Below are 21,521 nucleotides of genomic sequence, written 5' to 3' on the forward strand. Positions count from 1 at the left end.
ACGCTAGCTAATCACGGCTTGCGGATCGGCAGCCAATCAGAGGCAAGTACGCGGCTGCCTCTGATTGGCTGCTGGTCCATGCTGATTGTTTCACAGCTGGTGCCATGTGTAAAGCCTGGAGAGAGGATGCTGAGCCACACGCGGAGCCCCACTGACAGCCGGAGGACAGGAGGAGGAGAAACTGGGCTCCGGACGTGGAAAGAGAGGCAGTAGTAGTAGGTAAGTAGTGTGAGGTGCGGGGTGGGTGGGTGAGGGAAGTAGGTAGTGTGAGGTGCAAGGGGTGGGTAGTGTGAGGTGCAAGGGGTGGGAAGCAGCCTGCAGGTAGTGTGAGGTGCATGGGGTGGGAGAGGGAAGTAGGTAGTATGAGGTCCAGGAGCTGTGATGGAAGCAGAGGCCGAATCTCATTGTCAAAGTCCCTAAAACTTTTTTTTTTTTTTGGGGGGGGGGGCTTCATCTAATATTTCCATACACCCACTTCAAAATTACCACTTAGAGCACTGTATTATATATATATATATATATATATATATATATTATATATATATATATTTTTTTATTAGGTTTTAATGAAAACCCACTCTCCACATTGCAACAAGCACAGACAAAGAGTACATTTTAAGATAATGATGACTTTAGAGAGCATTAGAGACACTTCCTTGTAAAAATTATGAGTTGAATAAAAGAAAACCAATGCAAAGAACTGAATTACTGTATCTCTGTTCTGCTTTCATATGTGTCCAGGCTTCTGCAGCAGTGTGGAAATGATGAAAGTGGAGGAGACAGATCCCACTGCTTGGCTGCTGAGTGTTATGTGAACCATAACTATTCCATGACAAAGCCTTGGCACAGGAAGCCGATCACATATAGAGGATGATGGAGGGAGCCAGCTCTGCCTGCAGGTGGTAATTTCATTTAATTAATTCCCTGGGGAGAAATCACTATCATAATAATATAATACTCTGGTATTTCTGCTGGTAATACGCCCTTCTCTTCTCTGCGTAATACATAGTCATTCTGTTTACACTACAGGTGGTATTTTCGAAGGTAATTCTTGAATTTTCCTTTATAGAGCTGTTTAATCTTCTACAGTAATGTACTGCAGCAAGAGAGGTATTCACTGTGCTTAATTATATATATTGTCAAACGGGGTATTGAAATGAGGACTCCAGACAGGCAGGTACTTGGTAAAGCAGTGTCTTTTAATGGTAGCAGACATTACACCTTAGCATACGTGAGCATAGGACTGGATACACACAGGCACATAACAGAAAATAAGCAAACAACATAAAAGTAAATGTCTCAGCACTCCTTATGCTACTGTCTGTGGACTTTCCAGGCCCTGGCACCAGGGCTGCCATCAGAAATGATGGGGCCCGGGACTGCCAAGATATGCAGGCCCCCCCCACACAACCCCAGGCACTTACCTTAGTTACCACACTCTTCTTCTTATTCTGTTGTAACTGCTCCCCAGTCTTCACATGCCGCGTCTCCTCTCTTATTCAGTGACAAGGCGTGACGTTATGACAGCCATCACGCCAGCTAGCAAGAAATGCTTTATTGTGCAGGACAGGCGCGACATAGTTAGGAGATGGAGCAGGAGGGGGACCCTGGGCGGCTGCGTGAGAAGTGACCCGCGAGCAGGGGCGGATCCAGAACAAAATGACAGTGGGGCACCATGACAGAAGGGGAGGGGATTTTTTGCGCGCACCCCTGGGAAAGTAGTCGTGGCCTCACAACAAGGGGCATGGCCTCAAAGGGAATGTTGCATCCACAAGCCATGCCCTTGTTGGAGAGGCAATGGGTGACGCCAGGGAGAGGCAGTGGGTAACGTAGAGGATAACAGGGAGAGGCAGTGGGTCACTGGAAAGGATGACAGGGAGAGGGTGATGGGAAGAGGAAGTGGGTGACGGGGAGAGGGTGACTTGAAGAGGCAGTGGGTGACGGGGAGAAGCAGAACGTGACGGTGATGCCTTGTAGAGGGCAGAGGGTGATAGGAGAGAGAGGGTGATGGGGATATAGTGATGCAAAGGGGAGGCAGAGGGTGATGAAAGGGAGAGAGTATCAAGGAGAGGTAGTGGGTGACACCGGGAATAGGGTGACAGGGAGAGACAGTGGGTGACACCAGGTAGAGGGAGAAAAGGAGAGGCAGTGGGTGACACCAGGTAGAGGGAGAAAAGGAGAGGCAGTGGGTGATGCCAGGTAGAGGGTGAAAGGCAGTGGGTGATATATAGGGGAGCACTGTACTGGATGCAAAGAGGGCAGTGAGATGGTGGTGGAAGAGGGGTACACTAGGTTGGAGAAGGGGTACACTGACTGTACTGGTTGGGGGGGTTCTTGCTGAGGGCCAGTTAGATGGAGGCAGCGGGCTGGTTGGGGAGGAAAGGGGGTAGACACTGGGATGGGGGGAGTCAGTGAGATGGTGGTGGACACTGGGCTGGATGGGGGGGCACTGGATAGGATGAGAAGGGGGATCACTGTCACTGGACTGTTTGCATAGTATCTGTGCCAAATAGAATTGCACATGGTACATGTGCTAGGGTTTTTTCTAATTGCAGAGAGAGAACAGAGCAATCATCTGCAGCACAAAACATGTCATCTGTGGAATTGCTTTTCCACATCTTTTGTTTAGGCAGCTCATTGGACTCTCTGCAATTCCAAAATCCCGGCACTTCATGTATTATGTGCAATTCTAATATATTTGGCACAGGCACAGCATGTGAATATGAAATAAAAAATACCTTTGATCTTACCTATAGTACATGGTTGTTTCTCTGCAATGGGGAACCTCTGAAGAAATTGATCCTCCCTGGGATGACGGTGTCTTCAGTCGGTAGTCACTATTCATGTAGGAAATCCCATTGACCGGAAGATGCCTGTTTGTGTAGGAATATAATTAATGTAATTATCATAGGACACAGGTCCCTCCAGCCTCCTGCCCATGTGATCCCTCAAGCCTCCTGCCCAGGTGTCAATCCTGCCTCCTGCCCATATGTCACTCATGCTCCATGTCCCATCTATCCCATTGTCTTCAGCTACATACCCCATGTCATCTGCAGCCTCCTGCTCCCTATGTCACCTCCAGATCCCTGTAACATTCCATCTTCCTGCCTCGTCTCCAATCCAGTACCCTGCGTCATTCCAGCCTTCTGCCCTGTGTCACCTCCAGATCCCTGCACTATTACAACTTCCAGCCCCATGTTTCCTGCAGCCTCCTACTCCCTGTGTCACCTCCAGATCCCTGCAACATTTCAGCTTGTTGCTCTGTGTCTCTTCCAGGCTCCTGCTCCCTGTGTCACCTGCCCCATTTCCCCTCTAGCCTCCTTTATCTCTCCTGCCCCCTGCCCTGTGCCGCCTCCAGTTCTGTTTCACCTCCAGCTCACTGTGTCATTCAAGCCTACTACTCTGTATCATTCTAGTCTCCTGATCCCTGTGTTACCTCCTGCCCCATGTCACCTGAGCTTCCTGCCTTATGGCAATCCAGCCTTCTGCCCCCTTGCCTTTCCAGCCTTTAACCCTTTGCCTTTCCAGCCTTTTGCCTCTTGTCTTTTCATCCCCCTGCCCCTTGTGATTCCAGCCTCATGCTCCCTTTCAGCCTCCTGCCCCCTTGTCTTTCAAGCTACCTGCTCTTGTTTTTCCAGCATCCTGCCCCCGTCTTTCAAGCCACCTGTCCCCTTGTATATCCAGCCACCTGCCCAATTGTATATCCAGCCCCATGCCCCCATGTATATCCAGCCACCTGCCCTTTGTATATCCAGCCACCTGCCCCTTGTATGTTCAGCCACCTGCCCCTTGTATATCCAGCCACCTGCCCCTTGTATATCCAGCCACCTGCCCCCATGTATATCTAGCCACCTGCCCCTTGTATATCCAGCCACCTGCCCCCTTGTATATCCAACCTCCTGCCCCTTGTATATCCAGCCACCTGCCCCCTTGTATATCCAGCCACCTGCCCCCTTGTATATCCAGCCACCTGCCCCCTTGTATATCCAGCCACCTGCCCCTTATATATCCGGCCACCTGCCCCTTGTATATCCAGCCACCTGCCCACTTGTTTTTCCAGCCTCCTATCCCTGTCTTTCAAGCCACCTGCCCCTTGTATATCCAGCCAGCTGCCCCCTTGTATTCCAGCCACATGCCCCATGTATATCCAGCCACCTGCCCCATGTATATCCAGCCACCTGCCCCTTGTATATTTAGCCACCTGCCCCTTGTATATCCAGCCACCTGCCAACTTGTTTTTCCAGCCTCCTATCCCTGTCTTTCAAGCCACCTGCCCCTTGTATATCCAGCCAGCTGCCCCCTTGTATTCCAGCCACATGCCCCCATGTATATCCAGCCACCCGCCCCTTGCATATCCAGCCACCTGCCCCATTGCATATCCAGCCACCTGCCCCATTGCATATCCAGCCACCTGCCCCATTGCATATCCAGCCACCTGCCCCATTGCATATCCAGCCACCTGCCCCCTTGTATATCCAGCCACCTGCCCCTGGTATATCCAGCCACCTGCCCCTGGTATATCCAGCCACCTGCCCCTGGTATATCCAGCCACCTGCCCCTGGTATATCCAGCCACCTGCCCCTTGTATATCCAGCCACCTGCCCCCTTGTTTTTCCAGCCTCCTGCCCCTGTCTTTCAACCCACCTGAACACTTTTCACCCCCCTGTCTTTTCATCCTGTGTCCCCCTTACCACCCGTTTGTTGGTCCATGACTCCCGCGCAGCCGACAGCTCTACTCTTCGGCAGGGAGCGCGTTGTGACGTCACGAGGTCAGCGTCACGCCCCCAGCAGGGGTTAGGAGCAGACGGGCCCCCCGAGTGTCCGGGCCCGGGACTCCAGTCCCGGCAGTCCCTCCCTGATGGCGGCCCTGCCTGGCACCCTAAGGCTAACCACCACCCCTGGCCTATCGCCTGGCCAGTTTGTCTGGCATCAGGAGCATCAGGTTTGTGGGAGTTTTAAACCCTTCCTGTGCTCCAGTTATTATTCCAGCTGGGTCTGTGTAAATGTGAAAACCTGGAATTCCACACCTCCACTGCTAATGCAGAATGCACAGGTTTCACTCCAGCCTTCCCTGGAGTGAGCTGATCCCACAGGAATGTGGGCAATTCAGGTGAGAAACAACCCATCTCACAACAATATATATATATCAGGGGTGTATTTATAATGGGTGCAGGGTGTGCAGTGACCACATCCTGCACCCATATTATACTTACCTCTCTGGACTCCCACTTTAGCGTCGGTATCTGCACTGTAAAAAGACAGCTGGAAAATGGCTGCCGCAGCCATTTTCCGGTTGTTTGTGTATGCGCAGTACAGGGAAAATGGCCGTCGCGCCCATTTTCCCGGATGACCTGCGCACGTGCTATAGACTCTGTGCATACTCTAGTGCCCAGAGTCTATAAGTGCAGCGCTGGCCGCGCACCGCTCAGTGTGCTGCCGGGTGGAGAGGAGGGGGGGCCCATGACGGAGACTGCACATGGGCCCCCTCCTCTCTAGAAACGCCCCATATATATATTTTATTTATTATTTATTAACAGTTTCTTATATAGCGCAGCATATTCCGTTGCGCTTATCATTATGGTGAATTTGATTTTGCCACAACCAGAACTTTTGAGGGTGGTTTTGACAAAACCAAACCGCAGGGGTCCACACACACACCTCTCTATAGCACACACACATTACATACACACACTGCACACTCACACATACATATACACACACACACCTCTCTATAGCACACACACATTACATACACACACTGCACACTCACACATACATATACACACACACACCTCTCTATAGCACACACATAACATACACACACTGCACACATACATATACACACACACATAACATACACACACTGCACACATACATATACACACACACATAACATACACACACTGCACACATACATATACACACACCATACATGCCTACCCTCCCGGTCTTCGCGGGAGGTTCCCGATTTTTCGGGTAACCCCCCGCACCCCCGGAAGGGTAGGCATTTCTCCCGCATTCTGCCCACTTCCTAGTGAAGTGGGCAGAATTAGGAGAATACCCGCGGCAATCGCGGGTCTCAGTGAAGGGGGCGGGGCTTAAGCTGTGATTCTGCATGAATCACAGTATTTGGTCCCGCCCCTATGTAAATTGTGCCCAATCGCTGCAATTTTACCACGAGGGGGCGGGGCTTAATGACGCGAATCGACAAGCCCCGCCCCCGTCGGCCCCCTGCTGCATCTCTTACCCGGGCATCTCCCGGGAAGAGAATGTTAAAGGTAGGCAACCCTGACACACACACCTCTCTATAGCACACACATTACATACACACACTGCACACATACATATACACACACACACACCTCTCTATAGCACACACACATAACATACACACACTGCACACATACATATACACACACCTCTCTATAGCACACACATTACATACACACACTGCACACTCACACATACATACACACACACACACATACACACACTCACACATACATACACACACACACACACCTCTCTATAGCACACACATTACATACACACACTGCACACTCACACATACATACACACACACACACCTCTCTATAGCACACACATAATGTACACACACTGCACACATACATATACACACACACCTCTCTATAGCACACACACATAACATACACACACTGCACACATACATATACACACACCTCTCTATAGCACACACATTACATACACACACTGCACACTCACACATATACACACACCTCTCTATAGCACACACATAACATACACACACATTGTACACATACATATACACACACACACCTCTCTATAGCACACACACATAACATACACACACGCACACTCACACATACATATACACACACACACACCTCTCTATAGCACACACATAACATACACACTGCACACATACATATACACACACCTCTCTATAGCACACACACATTACATACACATACTGCACACTCACACATACATACACACACACACACATCTCTCTATAGCACACACATAACATACACACACTGCACACTCACACATACATATACACACACACACACACCTCTCTATAGCACACACATAATGTACACACACTGCACACAACATATACACACCATACTTGCCTACCCTCCCGATTTGGTCGGGAGCCTCCCGAAAATCGTGTGCCGCTCCCGACCTCCCGGGAAGGCAGGCAATTCTCCCGGCTGCCACTCACCCCTCCTGTCCCCCCCGCTATAACCCCTGTAACCCCCGCAGCTGGGGGGGCAGTGACGCGATTCGCGTCATTTTGGCCCCGCCCCCTGCTGCACAATGCCTATTTTATCGGCATTGTGTAGCGGGGCGGGGCCAAACTGACGCGATCACGTGACTCCACCCCCGCCATGCCCACAAGTGACGTCACCCGATCGCCACTCCCCCTTGTCTCGGCCACGCCCACCCCGTCCTGCCGATCTGGCTGCTCCCTCCCGGAAGGAGCAGCCAGAATGTCGGCAGGTATGATACACACACACCTCTCTATAGCACACACACATTACATACACACACTGCACACTCACACATACATATACACACACACACACACCTCTCTATAGCACACACACATTACATACACACTGCACACTCACACACACACCTGTCTATAGCACACACCGACGATAACATATACACACTGCACACTCAGACATACATATACACACACACACACCTCTCTATAGCACACACACATTACATACACACACTGCACACATACATATACACACACCTCTCTATAGCACACACACATTACATACACACACTGGGCTGGGGGGAGACTGGCAGACACGGTGTGTGAGTACGGAGGGAGCTGCTGTGGTTAGTCATGAGCAGCAGCTCCCCCATGGCATTCTGTATGCAGAGAGCTCTGTTGATCAGAGCTCTCTGTAGCTGCAACTCTGTGACCGTGGTCTGTGCCGAGACAGAGACACAGCTGTCTTCCTTTCTGAAAAAATATTTGGCCCGTCAGGGAGGATCGCTAGATATTCAGACCCCCAGAGTGCGCCACTTCTATCTATCTAGATGGAAACTTTTTAATTGCAGAATATAAATATACTGCAAATGTACTACTGAGGCTAAGCAATGTTAAGATGAGAAGAGCTATAACATCACATTTATATACACTTTGGTAGTTAAGTACATTCATAGATTAGGATATATTTTTTTAAAATGTGTCATCAAATGTGTATCAAGTTACGGTATGCCAGCCCAGCCTATGAATGGCTAATAAGTAGCACTACCACGTAAAGCATAATGTAACACATTTGTCACCTGCACTTTGTGCTAAAGTCCAAAAACTAGACCATGACATGGACTTCAATCAGGGACATGTGCTGGTCAGGTGTAGATCTGGGTGAGGGAGGGCACTTCTACGTACTTGAAATCCAGGGGCGTAGCCATAACTTTGTGGGCCCCTAGGACATTTTATGCCCCATAGTAGTGCCCTGGTTAATTTTATGCCGCATCGAAGTACCCAAGTTCACAAAATACCACACAGTGCCACCAGTTCACAGTATGCCACACTGTAGTGCTGCCAGTACACATTATGCCTAACAGTGCCTCCAGTTCACATTATGCCACCCAGGAGGCGGGAACCAACCAGCTCCTACCTGAGGAGGATACTTACTAATGCAGGGGATTCCATTTCGAGTGGAGAACTTCTTAATTTAGGGTACACTGTCACTATCTCTGACAATCCTAATCTGGGAGCTCAATTCCTGGCTCCCCAGTTTCACAAAGGCTGTAAACAAGGAGCTGTCTACTCTCTGACAATGCTGGACTTGCTGATTAGCTCTGCATTGTCTGTGATCTGAAAACAGGATTGTGGGAGATGGATCTTATCAGAGTGGAGCTTTACTGAAAGGGACAGATGAGTCCCCCTTTTCAGGCCCGGCAATGGGCCAGACCCAATTTCAAAACAGTCAATTTCAGGAACTTGGCAGACAACTACATGAGCTGGGTCCAGGGCCCCCTAAGCCTCTGGGCCCCATAGCAATGCCCCCCCCCCTGCACCCACTATAGCTTCGCCCATGTTGAAATCCAACATATAAATCCAAAACCTGCATCAAATGACATTTCCTTAACAGCAGACAGACCATTGTTATATACTGTTATATACACATTATATGTGGTCATGTTTCTCTGTGTAACAGAAAGAAGACCAATTAGGGGTAAGTGCTCATAAGCACCTTAGTTTGGGGTCTATAGAAATATAGCGTTCAGTATCTTGTAGCTGTATGATTGGCAGGTAGTTAGGTCCAAGTTAAGTGTCCAGTGGGAGTGGCCAAGGGGAGGGGTTTGTATTAGCAGATAAGGGGCGGCCTTAGGAAGTGCAGCCTCTTTGCCATTTGGATTTCAGCTGAGTAGCATTGCCCCATTTTGTTCATTTGTTAATTAGTGCATTCTATTTACTGTTGTGTTTTGTTTATTTTACCATTTTATCTGTCTCTACTTCTCTAGCTTTTCTCTCTCCCCCGTCCAAGCATAGGTTATGTAAACTAGGAGATTATGGTAGGATAATGTATGACAGGCACTGCATTTTGTGAACAGATTTCTGTGGAACTGGGCCACCAGAAGGGTTTCCTCTGAAATATTAGTGATTCCTATGGAGCAGGGCCACCAGAAGGGTTCCCTCTTAAATATTAGTGATTCCTGTGGAGCAGAACCACCAAGAGGATGGTACTCCTTTCACCAAGTTCCACAGTCGGCACATTGGCCCTCATTCAGAGGCGGTCGCAAGAAGCGACAGCTCGTTCTGAATGAGGGCGGCTGCTTCTTTTTTTTAAGTTACCACCCACAGCTTAGCGACCGACCAGGGTGATGGTCGTGATGGTCAAGACCATCGCGACCATTGGGGCTTGTGACGAGACCCTAAGGTTGGGTCTCAGCAACCGCAAGCCCCAGTGAGCTTCCTGCTCTGATCGAGCAGGAAACTCCCCACTGACATCACTGCTGATGTCAGTGCGGCCGCCCACAAAACGGCAAGCGTTCTGTCAGGAACGCCTCCGTTTGTGAAACCACCACCCCGCCCACAAAACGGGCCAAGCTGTCGATCAACATCGACAGCCGGCCCTTTTGTAGTGAGCTCCGGAGTGAGAGAGTTAGTGTGGAGGATCAGGGTAACATACCGATACTTGTTGATAGGTATGCTAACCCTCTACCTCCCCTAACCCTCGACACTTACCTTCGGGATGCCGACGGTCGTGATTCTGGAGCCGTGATCCCGACTACATCCCCTCTTATGTGCTCTGTATGGGCTCTGCTAATACATCATCTGTCCTCACAAACAGGAGGGCAAAAACCGTAGGCAGGGTGTTAATGAAAGTTCTGGGATGCAAGTACAATCCTATTATTGTTAGTCCTTATAAACGGGTGGGCAATAACTCAGAGCAGTCTGAAAAGATGTTGCTCTGTGTGTAGTTCCAGCTCGTGGGTACCTCAGGAATAGTAAATGCAGTATCAGGGTGGTGCGGGCACAATGGTGCAGCTAGTAAGTAAGAAAGATATTACTTAGGGCCTGATTCAGACCCACTCGCGAGCGGCTGTCCGCTCGCAAGTGGGTCGATGTTCTGGACTGAGCATGCGCACGACGGAGGGAGCTCCGTCGTGCGCATGTGCCAGACGCGACGAGCGAAGGAAAGTCCTTCGCTCGTTGTGTCTGATCAAAGGGGGCGTGCTGTTGATGTTGATTGACAGCACGCCCCCTTTGGTAGACGTGCCGGGGGCGTGCCTCCCTGACGGGGGCGTTCCCACGGGAACGCCTCCCGTCAGAAGCCGGCCCACTGACATCACTAGTGATGTCAGTGGGAGTGATTTTGGCTCTGATAGAGCCAAAATCACTCCGGAGCTTGCGGTTGAAAACCTCAACTGCAGGCTCCGGCTCGCAGTTTCGATGGTCGCGATGGTCAAGACCATCGCGGCCATCAAACTGCACGCTCGTATAGCCTGTGGGTGGTGACCACAGCTATACGAGCGTCCAGGAGGACGCTCCATTTTCATGGAGGGCGGCCCTCATTCACAGCGTGCGCTCTGCTCAGAGCGTACGGCTCTGAATGAGGGCCTTAGTTACCATATGATGCTGCTGGTCCATCCGGTCCTTGCTGGTCTGCTTCCCTGGGCTGGTAGTGTGCAGGTGAGGGGGGTGAGTACTGTGCTGCGCTCAGATGAATAGAGGCATTATCAATAACATACCGTTTATTAACCGGCCAGGCCCAGCAGTCAGCAAACTCTGAGGCAGCCTTCAGCAGACTCTATAAAATACAGTATTCAGTATTTTACAGTGACTGTGTGTGTCACAGTCGGCAGCCTCAGCAGTGCATTCTCTATCAATATATGCTCTCTGGGCCTGATTCAGAGCCGCTCGCTAGATGCAATCGCTCACACGATGTGTATGCAAATTGCGTAGGCAGTGCTACCGCACAGCAATGGATTAGCACGCCCAGTATTTCTTAGACAGCGATCACATAGTGTATGCAGACACCCACCAGCCTGTTTTAAAATGCCCACTTGTGCACGTTATGTCCAGGAAGTGTAAGCAACCATCGGTACATCGGATGCTATCGCAGCGCTTGTGGTTGACCATACCCTGCCGCGAAGCACTGCGAGCACTCCAGTGTAAAAACAAGCCAGGTGACGTGTACTATGATGCGGTCTTATAATTATGCACACCTCTAAAATGCCGTTGAGATGCTCAGGCACACCTGCGTTTGCACCTCCACTCCCCCATTTTTAATGGCCAGCCCCTGTTACCACCTACAAATGGCTTCCCCTGTCACTCACTCTGCTGGGCTGTCTATGCGAGGTGAGCAAATGCATTGTGAACTTTCGCTAAAGTATACGCATACGCACAATGCATACTCTGCATCGACAGCAGCAAGAGTATGCATCTTAGCGAGCGGGTCTGAATCAGGCCCTCTGTCTCAATCTATGCTCTCTGGACCTGATTCAGAAAGGATCGCTATTCTGCTAATACGAATGCACCGCAGTTGCTAATATTAGCAGTCAAATGCAAATGTTTGCAATAGCATTGTGATCACATTTTAAGAGAAGGACGCCCACTTCCCCTTACACACATCCGTATACTTGGGCAATATAGTGAAATAATCGGTAACATTGAGTAACATCGGACCCATACGCACAGTTAAGGCAGGTCAGACCTCACTGGCACGCCTGCGTTCGCCCGACCAACCCCCAGTCATTACCCACAAACGGCTCTTCTTGTCAATCACTCTGCGATACGCAGTTGCCATCACATTTGTGATGCATACGCATGCGCAGTGCGGAAACATCGGCCAAGTGCGTGTTTCCTCCTTTGCGTTCCTTGCTGAATCAGGCCTTCTGTCTCTATCAATATATGCTCTCTGTCTCTACCTATGCTCTCTGTCTCTATCAGTCTATGCTCTCTCTCTCATCAATATATGCTCTCTGGCCCTCATTCAGAGCCGCTTGCAAGAAGTGAGCGCTCGTTCTGAATGAGGGCGGGCGCTTCATATTTGAAGTGCGGCCTCCTGGTCGTTAGGTAAGCTGGGGGTTACCACCAACAGCTTAACGACCGACAAGGTTGACGGTCATGATGGTGAACACCATCGTGACCATTGGGGATTGCGACGAGACCCTAAGGTTGGGTCTCGGCAGCCGCAAGCCCCAGGGAGCCTCCTGCTCTGAAAGAGCAGGAAACTCCCCACTGACATCACTGATGATGTCAGTGCGGCCGCCCACAAAATGGTAGGTGTCCCTTAAGGAATGCCTCCGTTTTGGAAACCACCCCCCCGGCCCGCCTACAAAATGGGGTGAGCTGTCAATCAACATCGACAGCCGCCCCTTTTGTAGAGAGCTTCAGAGCGAGAGAGGGCAGCCACTTTTTTTATTTAGCTGGCCTCCTGGCCGCTCGCTAAGCTGTGGGTGACCACCCACAGCTTTTGCGAGCGGCCAGGTGATGGTCGCGACCATCGGGCTTGCGTCAAGACCCTTGTGGTAGGGTCTCGTCTTCCGCAAGCTCCAGTGAGCCTCCTGCTCCAATAGAGCAGGGAGCTCACTACTGACATCACGAGTGATGTCAGTAGGGCCGCCCACAAACGGCAAGCGTTCCTTCAGGAACACCTCCGTTTGACCAGCCACCCCCCCTCCCCGCCTACAAAACAGGGCGAACTGTCGATCAACATCGACAGCCGCCCCGTTTGTAGCGAGTCCCGGAGCACAGTGCCCCACCATCAACACGCTTGCGAGCGCATAGCGCTTGCGAGCGGGTCTGAATGAGGGCCTCTGTCTCTATCAGTCTATTGTCTCTGGGCCCGATTCAGACCCGCTCGCTAGATGCGTTCGCACGCAGCCAAAGTGTGCAAATCCTGCGATCGCACGGCAAGGCATTGGCACGCCCACTATGTCTTAGTGTGTGATCGCGGTGTGTATTTAGACGCCCACCAGCCGCGGCTGCGAAAGTGCACTGCATTGCGTCCGGGTCTGAATCGCCCCCTCTGTCTCTATCTATTACTCTCTATTCTGTCTCTGGGTCTCTATCTATGCTCTCTGGGCCTGATTCAGAGCCGGACGAGCTCTGAACGAGCGCTCGCTCTGAATCAGGGCGTTTATTTTTTTTGTGCGGCCAGGTTGATGGTAGCGATGGTCAAGACCATCGCGACCATCTGGCTTGCGACGAGACCCTTGTGGTAGGGTCTCGTGGCCGCAAGCCCCAGAGAGCTTCTGGCTCTAATAGAGCCGGAAGCTCTCCCACTGACATCACTGGGATGTCAGTGGGGCCGCCCCCAAACGGCAGGCGTTCCTTCGGGAACGCCTCAGTTTGGACAGCCACCCCCCCTACAAAAGAAAAGAGAACAAGCGCTCTTCTACAAATACTGCTGTAGCTCAGTAGCTCACCCCATCTACATATATGTGAATGTAAATAGTGCAGAGAGCTAGCACTCACTCGCGTGATAATAAGCAGACACAAATTGTCACTTTCTATATCAATTTATTGAATAATGAATAGATAAAAAATTCCAATAAAAATTAGCATTAAGAAATGTCAATACTATTGCTTGCCAGTTATAGGTTAAAAGGGGTTTCTAATACCAGTGTACAAACATTAGACAATACAAACATAAAACATATATAGAAAAATAAAAAATGAAAAACTGATTCAATGTCCTACTAATAAGGAGAAACCAGCAAAGTGGCAAAGGTATGTCTATATAGTGTAGTTGGCACTCGATAGTAGATCTGAGTTAAATACTTTTGTTCACCTACGGCGCTTTTCACCCAACATGGCAAGCAAAAATCAGTGATGTCAGTTTCCAAAGTGAAAAAGGAGTTTACCTTCTATCTGGTGCAGTGTATCCCGGTCAGAATCTCATTGGTGAAATCACTGTTATGCAGTATAGTGGTCTGAGTAGGCAAGGTGAGCCTGTATAATTACCGGCTCCACGATGTAGCAGATTCCGATCAAAGTAGCTGCGCTGTCCCCATTTAGTGGTAGGGTGTCCGCCGGCAGACTAATTCTCACGCTGTGTGAATTCAGCATGTACCGTTTTCCCACAAGGCAATGCGTTTCACCCGTCACAGCGGGCTTCGTCAGGCAAGGTTTGGGGATTCTGCTCTCCTGTACTGAAGCTCTTTTTATAGTGCTCACAATTGGTGCTTCAATTCATTAGAGGTAGATAATCCTTTACAGGTGCACAGCTTGTCCAATGATTAGTTCTAAATAAATAGTAGTTCTCATTGTTAAAACTCTGTATTCACACATATATTCATTTATTTATAAACAGCAATTGCTGGAAAATCAAAAAATCAAAAAGTTATAAAAAGATTCATAACGAAAAAACTCCAAACAACAGACATTTAAGACAGACATAAAACAAATAGCAGTGATGTATAAAAAAAAATACATCATTGTTACATATAATTAATATCTAAGGGTCACTTAAGAAAGATTTTGCTAAATTGTCTATTAAACGATATGGTAACAGGAAAGAGATTGGCAGGCGTTACTAAAGGGAAGGGGGGGGGGGGAAAGGACTAAGGGGACTTGTCAAAAAATGGGAGAAGAGAGAAGGAGGCCAGTTCTAAGAATGGAGAAATAATCAATGAGAGGGTAAAAAGGACAAAAAAAGGGTTTATGGAGAGTGGCGGATAGTTTTTATTTAAAAAAGGGTGCAATCTCAAAATCGTTGTTCAAACCTTCTGGGGTAAGTGTCCCCATGCCCAGTGGGCAAACATCGACCCAGTTGCGAGTGCTCAGCGCTTGCGACCGGGTCTGAATCAGGCCCTCTGTCTCTATCTATTACTCTCTAACTATTCTATCTCTGTGTCTCTATCTATGTCTTCTGTTTCTATCAATCTATGCCTTCTGTCTCTCTCTATTACTCTCTATCTATCTATCTATCTATCTATCTATCTATCTATCTATCTATCTATCTATCAATTCTATCTCTGGGTCTCTATCTAGGCTCTCTGGGCCTGATTCAGACCCGGTCGCAAGCACTGAGCGCTCACAACCGGGTCGATGTTTGCCCACTGGGCATGGGCACGACGGAGCTGGCTCAGTCGTGCGCATGTGCGAGACTCGGCTATGCTCCGGGTGCTCCGTCGCTCCGGGTCTCGCACCAAAGGGGGCGAGCTGTCGATGGTGATTGATAGCTCACCCCATTTGGTAGGCCATCAGAGCAGAAAGCTCCCTGGGGCTTACGAGTGCCCAGACCCAACCTTAGGGTCTGGTAGTAAGCCCCGATGGTCGCGATGGTGTTCACCATCGCAACCATCAACCTGGTCGGATGTTAAGCTGTGGGTGGCAACCCACAGCTTAGCGATCGACAAGGAGGTGGTCGTTCAGGATGCAAGCGGCCGCCCTGATTCAGTGCGACCGCTTGCAACTAACGACCACCTCTGCTTTTTGTCTCTATTTATACTCTCTGTCTCTATCTACAGTATACTCTCAGGGCCTGATTCAGACCCGGTCGCAAGCGCTGAGTGCTCGCCACCAGGTCGATGTTTGCCCACTGGGCATGCGCATGATGCAGCCGGCTCCGTCGTGCGCATGCGTGAGACCCGGCTAGCGACGGGTGCTCCATCGCTCCGGGTCTCGCACCAAAGGGTGCGAGCTGTCGATGGCGATTGACAGTTTGCACCATTTGGTAGGCGTGGCCGGGAGGTGGCTTCACAAACGGAAGCGTTCCCAAGCGAATGCCTGCTGTTTGTGGGTGGCCCCACTGACATCACAAGTGATGTCAGTGGGAGAGCTTCCAGCTCTATTAGAGCCAGAAGCTCTCTGGGGCTTGACCATCGCGACTATCAACCGTGTCCGCTCGCTATAACTGTTGGTAGTCACCCACAGCCATGCGACCGGCCAGAAGGCCACTCCAAAAAAAATTTCTCTTTCTCTCTCTATTACTCTCTATTATTATTATTATTATTATTATTACCAGTTATTTATATAGCGCACACATATTACGCAGCGCTTTACAGAGAATATCTTACCATTCACATCTGTCCCTGCCCAAGTGGAGCTTACAATCTATGGGCCAGATTCAGAGCCGCTCGTAAGCAGCCTCTCGTTCGTTCCGAGCGATGTTTGCACAACTGCGCATGCGTACAAATCGTAATACGCATGCGCGAACCAGTCAGTGCGGCCGAAAATCGTTTGTTCTCTAAATAGCGAATGCCTGCTATTTTGAGTGACAGGAGGAGGCATATGTGGGTGGTAACAGGGGAAGGTGCTTGAAAACGGGGAGTGGAGATCCGAACGCAGGCGTGCTTAAAGGTCAAAACGGGCATTTTATGGGTGTGCATAATTAATACAGCAGCGTCATTGACCACGTCACTGGGTTATTTTATAGTCAGAACTGCTCGCAAGATTGCAGTAGGGAAAACCAACCACAAGAATAGCGAGCAGTTCATACGCTAGTCGATGTACTCGATTAATCTAATAAATAGCGGACATGACGTAGGATGCGAGCGGCCAGGGCGTAGTTTTCAAAAAAACTACCGCATGTTTTGTTCGCTCGTTCAGACCTAGAGGCGTGAACAGACCGCAAAGAGCGAACGGTTCATTTGAATAGCCACCCCTTTTTTCTGAACGAGCGAGCGCAAATAGCATCCGGCTCTGAATCAGGCCCTATATTCCCTACCACATGCTCACACACAAAGCCGAAAGCTCTCTGGGGCTTGCGATGAACGAGACCCTACTACAAGGGTCTCGTTGCAAAGCCCGGTGGTCGCGATGGTCAAGACCATCGCAACCATCATCATGGCCGCTCGCTATAGCTGTGGGTGGTCACCCACAGCTATGCGAGCGGCCAAGAGGCTGCGCCAAAAAAAAAAAGCACGGCCCTGATTCAGAGCGAGCGCTCTGTCAGAGCGATCGGCTCTGAATCAGGCCCTCTGTCTCTATCTATTACTCTATCTATTCTATCTCTGGGTCTCTATCTATGCTCTCTGGACCTCATTCAGAGTCAGTCGTATGCCTAACGATCGAGAATCTGATAAAAAAAACAAATTTTCGCATCCAAAGTGACGCCCATACATGAACAAAGCACCTCCTCTAGCTAACGAGTGATAGCAGCTAGCGATCGAGTCGATCGTTGTCAGTCGTTGTCTGTCGATGTATGTTAATTTGCTTCTGATGGTTGCGGCCGCTTGATGCACACGTCATGTTTTCATGCGCTATCGATCAGCTTGTTACTAGCTTGTTGACAATTATGTAATTAGTGTTCGAAAGTGTTGTTTGTTTTTTTCACTCCCTTTCAATTGGTTTTAAAACTTTATTGTTCAAATGTCATTCCGTTCTGCTAGTGCGTTTGTTTAAATAAAATATTTTAAACCTGGTTTTTTGATTACGAATGTTGTGTTGTTGTTAAATGCATGTTTATAATAACATTATGAATGTTAGTTTGTGTAATTATGCATATTTTAGTTTGCATTCGCACATAAAGGGCTTGAGCTAATCCGAGTTGCTATTATTAATTTAGCGTTTTGGTCACATGAATATTGCTTAGTCCAATAGAAATTAGTATTTGTATTTTAAAAAAAATTTTTAGCCAATAATTTTTCATGTTCCCCATTTATATTTGTGGTTTTCTGTAAAACCTGCCATTGCCATCATGAGAGCCGCAGCATTCACTCGCGCTGAACTTTTAGTGCTTGTTGAAGGGATGGACAGGCGCCTGGGCCATCTTGATCCCCCTATCTCTAATGCTCTAAAAAGGCAGGCCTATGCGGTGGTCCGCCACTGGCTGTGTGTGCTTGGCTATCGGCGCAATATTGCCCAGTTAGAGCGCCGGTGGTCAGACCTCCGGCGGCGTTCGCCCCAGGTCTTGTTGAGTTTGCGGGCACAAATACGCTGGAGTAAGTATGCATTTGCGTTTTTTGGTTATTATATTAGTTCCTTTTTTTTAAAGTGTTTTTTTTAAACAAGCTGTAGTGTATGTTGTACCTATTGTTCAGTTTGTGGTAACTACTTTCCATAAATGTCTTTTTTTTTTTTTTTTTGGTTTTCTTGGGTATAAACTGTTATCTAAATATGTGTGTATTGTATTGTTATTGCTTCAAAATATTTATGAACTGTCATTTTTCTTTTCTTAGGACAGCAGCGTAGATGGAGAAGGACACGGCGTAGCGGCCGCAATGCCGTTCAGAATTCCCCTCCTAACCCCTCCCCTTTCCAACCCATCTCTCCCTCCCCGCCCCCATACTCCCCAAGTAACCCTCCCTCCCTGGGCCATAACTCAGGAAATGGTCCTCCCTCCCCTGCCCACTCATCTCAAAATTCCCCTCATGAACAAGGATCTTCGGGGGAAATAACTCCGCCTGATGATATAATTGGCCACCCACCCCTGATGGAGGAGCAGCCATCTGCGCGTGGACGTATTTATGGTATTTTTTTTATTTTTATTATCTAAAATACAATTGTCTTCATATATACAGGATGTTAGTGTGTAGTTGTACATGTTTTTTTATTTGTAAAAATACAAATCAAAATGTTTATTTTGTGTAATGTTTTTATTTTATTAAAGGCCTTGTTGCATGTTGAGGGTTTTTTGTCCAATATGTTTTTATGGTGTCTATTCTAGGTAACATTTCTAGTTCAAAATTGTCAACAGAGTTGGCTTTAAGGCTACTTAGCCGTTAAGCCTTTTTTCCATTTTTTTTTTAATTTTAAAATGTAAGAAATGTAAAAAATAAACAGCAACATCATATGTTCAACATTAATCCCTGTGGTCTCCTCTAAATAGTAGTCTGTCCTTTATGGCGTTCAATGTTTATGGCCCATAAAATGTATATGTGGAAAAATTACAAATACATAGATAAGTATAATTTTTTTTTAGTTTTGTCAATGTGTGTATGTTCACACAATTTTTTTTTTGGCCCAACAAATAAAAATTGGGATTGTGTTTTTTATTTGTTGGTTGCCCCCCCAAAAAATGTATATATTATAACAAAATACATGACCATATTTTTTGTATTTGCTAGGCCTACAAATGTGCCTGCCTTTTTTTAGCTTTAAATTTTTGGTGTATACATCAACTTCATTGTGTCCCACACACTTTGTAGGGCATAGAATAAACTGAAATTGTTTAATGTTTATGACTCATATTTAGAAAAATAATATATTTTTTCCTTTTTCTACTCTACAGATCCAGAGATGCTATTCAGGTTTCTGCGGGAGGAGCTGGGTGTACTGTCTGAAACTTTGGCCAAAGCTCAAAACAGCATTGGCGAAATAATTGATGCATTGGACCTTGCCGGCATTTAATTTTTTTTATTTTTGTGTTTTCTAATAAATTTTGGGTTTTATCATTGGTTGGGTATGTATTTTTGCTTCCAAAATATTGATGGAGCAAATTCTTACAAAACATACTTTAGCCAACATTGTAAGGCATACAGAATAATAGTGCAAAGAAAAAACTAAACCAATTGGGCACAAAAATAAATTGGTCAAATATATGGACATTCAGTTACTCTTTTTTATAAAGCTTGTTTAATGTGGTGTTTTGTTTTAAATGTTTTATTTTAAAAATACAAGACAACTATACTGTAGCAGAAAATACAATATGGTCAGAATAAACAAACATTTATCATGCCACAGAAATGTTTCCGGAACATGGTGAATGTGTGATGCTTAATATTGCCTTTTTCAAGATTAAAAAAAATCTAATATTTTATCCAGAAAATATCTTTATTGATTCACAAAGCAGCAAGAAACATCATAACGAGGTTACATTAAAATACAAACATTTGGTGTACACAATGATAAAAATTCATAAATTCAAAATTAAGAACTGTACAAAAAGGAGAAACACATGGTTGATCAAGGCAGCAAAAGGGTTGTCGTTTATCCAAGCACAGACAAGGGCATTCACAATGTTTTTTTGGGGTTTGTTCATTGTTTTAATTGTGGTAGGGTGTAGGGAAAAATAAATTAAAAATAAAATTACAAACATGTCGAAAAATAAAAAACTTCATAAAGTCAAAACAGAGAAACAAGGAAGCATATGACACTTATTTTATAAGTTTTGTAAAATCTTTTGGACATACATACCTAAAAAATCAAGCAACAACATAATTGCGTCTGGCCCCCCTGGACAGTCCAACAACATCTACCTCCTGGGGGCCATCCTCAGGCAAGACATCCTCTGGCTGCATGGGTACTCGACTCCTTATGATGATGCTATGGTATATCCCACACAGGACCACAATACGCAAAACCATAACTGGCGAATACATGAGGGCGCCACCAGAGTAGTGGAGACATCTGAACCGACCTTTCAAAAGACCAATACAGCGCTCCACCACCTGCCTGGTGGCAGTAAACGCGGCATTAAGTTGGGTTTGTGGCCCTGGTGTGGGGGCCAAAAAAGGAGTCAGCAGCCAGGGCATGCAAGGGTATCCACTGTCGCCTGCAGGAAAGGTGAGAAAATGTGGTTTAGTTTTTAATTTTTAAAACAGACTCTCATTTTTAATTCAGAACAACATCCCGAAGTTTTACTTACCCAGAAGCCATGCGTCACCAGCTTGTAGTGTAGCTAATTTGTGCCATATCCCTGAATGTTGGATCACATATGCATCATGTGAGCTGCCAGGAAATTTTGTATTCAGGGAGAGAATCTGGACCGAGGCATCACATAGCACCATCACATTCATGGAATGGAAATTTTTACGGTTGCGATATGTGTTCATTTCGTGCTGGAGGCTGTAGTGCTATGTGAGTGTCATCCACTACCCCTATGATGTGTGGAAAGCCAGCAATCTCCAAAAACTGCTGCTTGACCACAACAAGGGTTTCCTGATCCAAAGGCATACTAATAAATTGAGTAACATAAATTGGTAATCAGCTTAAAAAAAGCATTCATCACTGGGAGATGCCAGCCACCAGACCCACAGTGGTCTGGAAGGACCCTGAGGCGCAGAAATGTAACACCGCCAGCAACTGTGTCAGTGGTGATATTGATGTAGGAATGTGAATTTGACTTTCTAGATCACTCTTT

At 47.6% G+C, this 21,521-nt stretch overlaps 1 long non-coding RNA gene across 1 annotated transcript; it reads left to right on the forward strand.

The window, feature by feature from the left end:
* Positions 1 to 149: 149 nt before the first annotated feature.
* LOC148453541 (uncharacterized) lies at positions 150 to 20,090 on the forward strand. Its single transcript, XR_015874931.1, has 4 exons — positions 150 to 219; positions 742 to 899; positions 18,619 to 18,909; positions 19,671 to 20,090. It is a non-coding gene; the product is annotated as an uncharacterized LOC148453541 (long non-coding RNA).
* The last annotated feature ends 1,431 nt before the right edge of the window (positions 20,091 to 21,521 follow it).

The sequence above is a fragment of the Taudactylus pleione genome, unplaced genomic scaffold, assembly GCF_031769625.1.
Source record: "Taudactylus pleione unplaced genomic scaffold, aTauple2 ptg001137l, whole genome shotgun sequence".
Taxonomy (NCBI): Eukaryota; Metazoa; Chordata; class Amphibia; order Anura; family Myobatrachidae; genus Taudactylus; species Taudactylus pleione.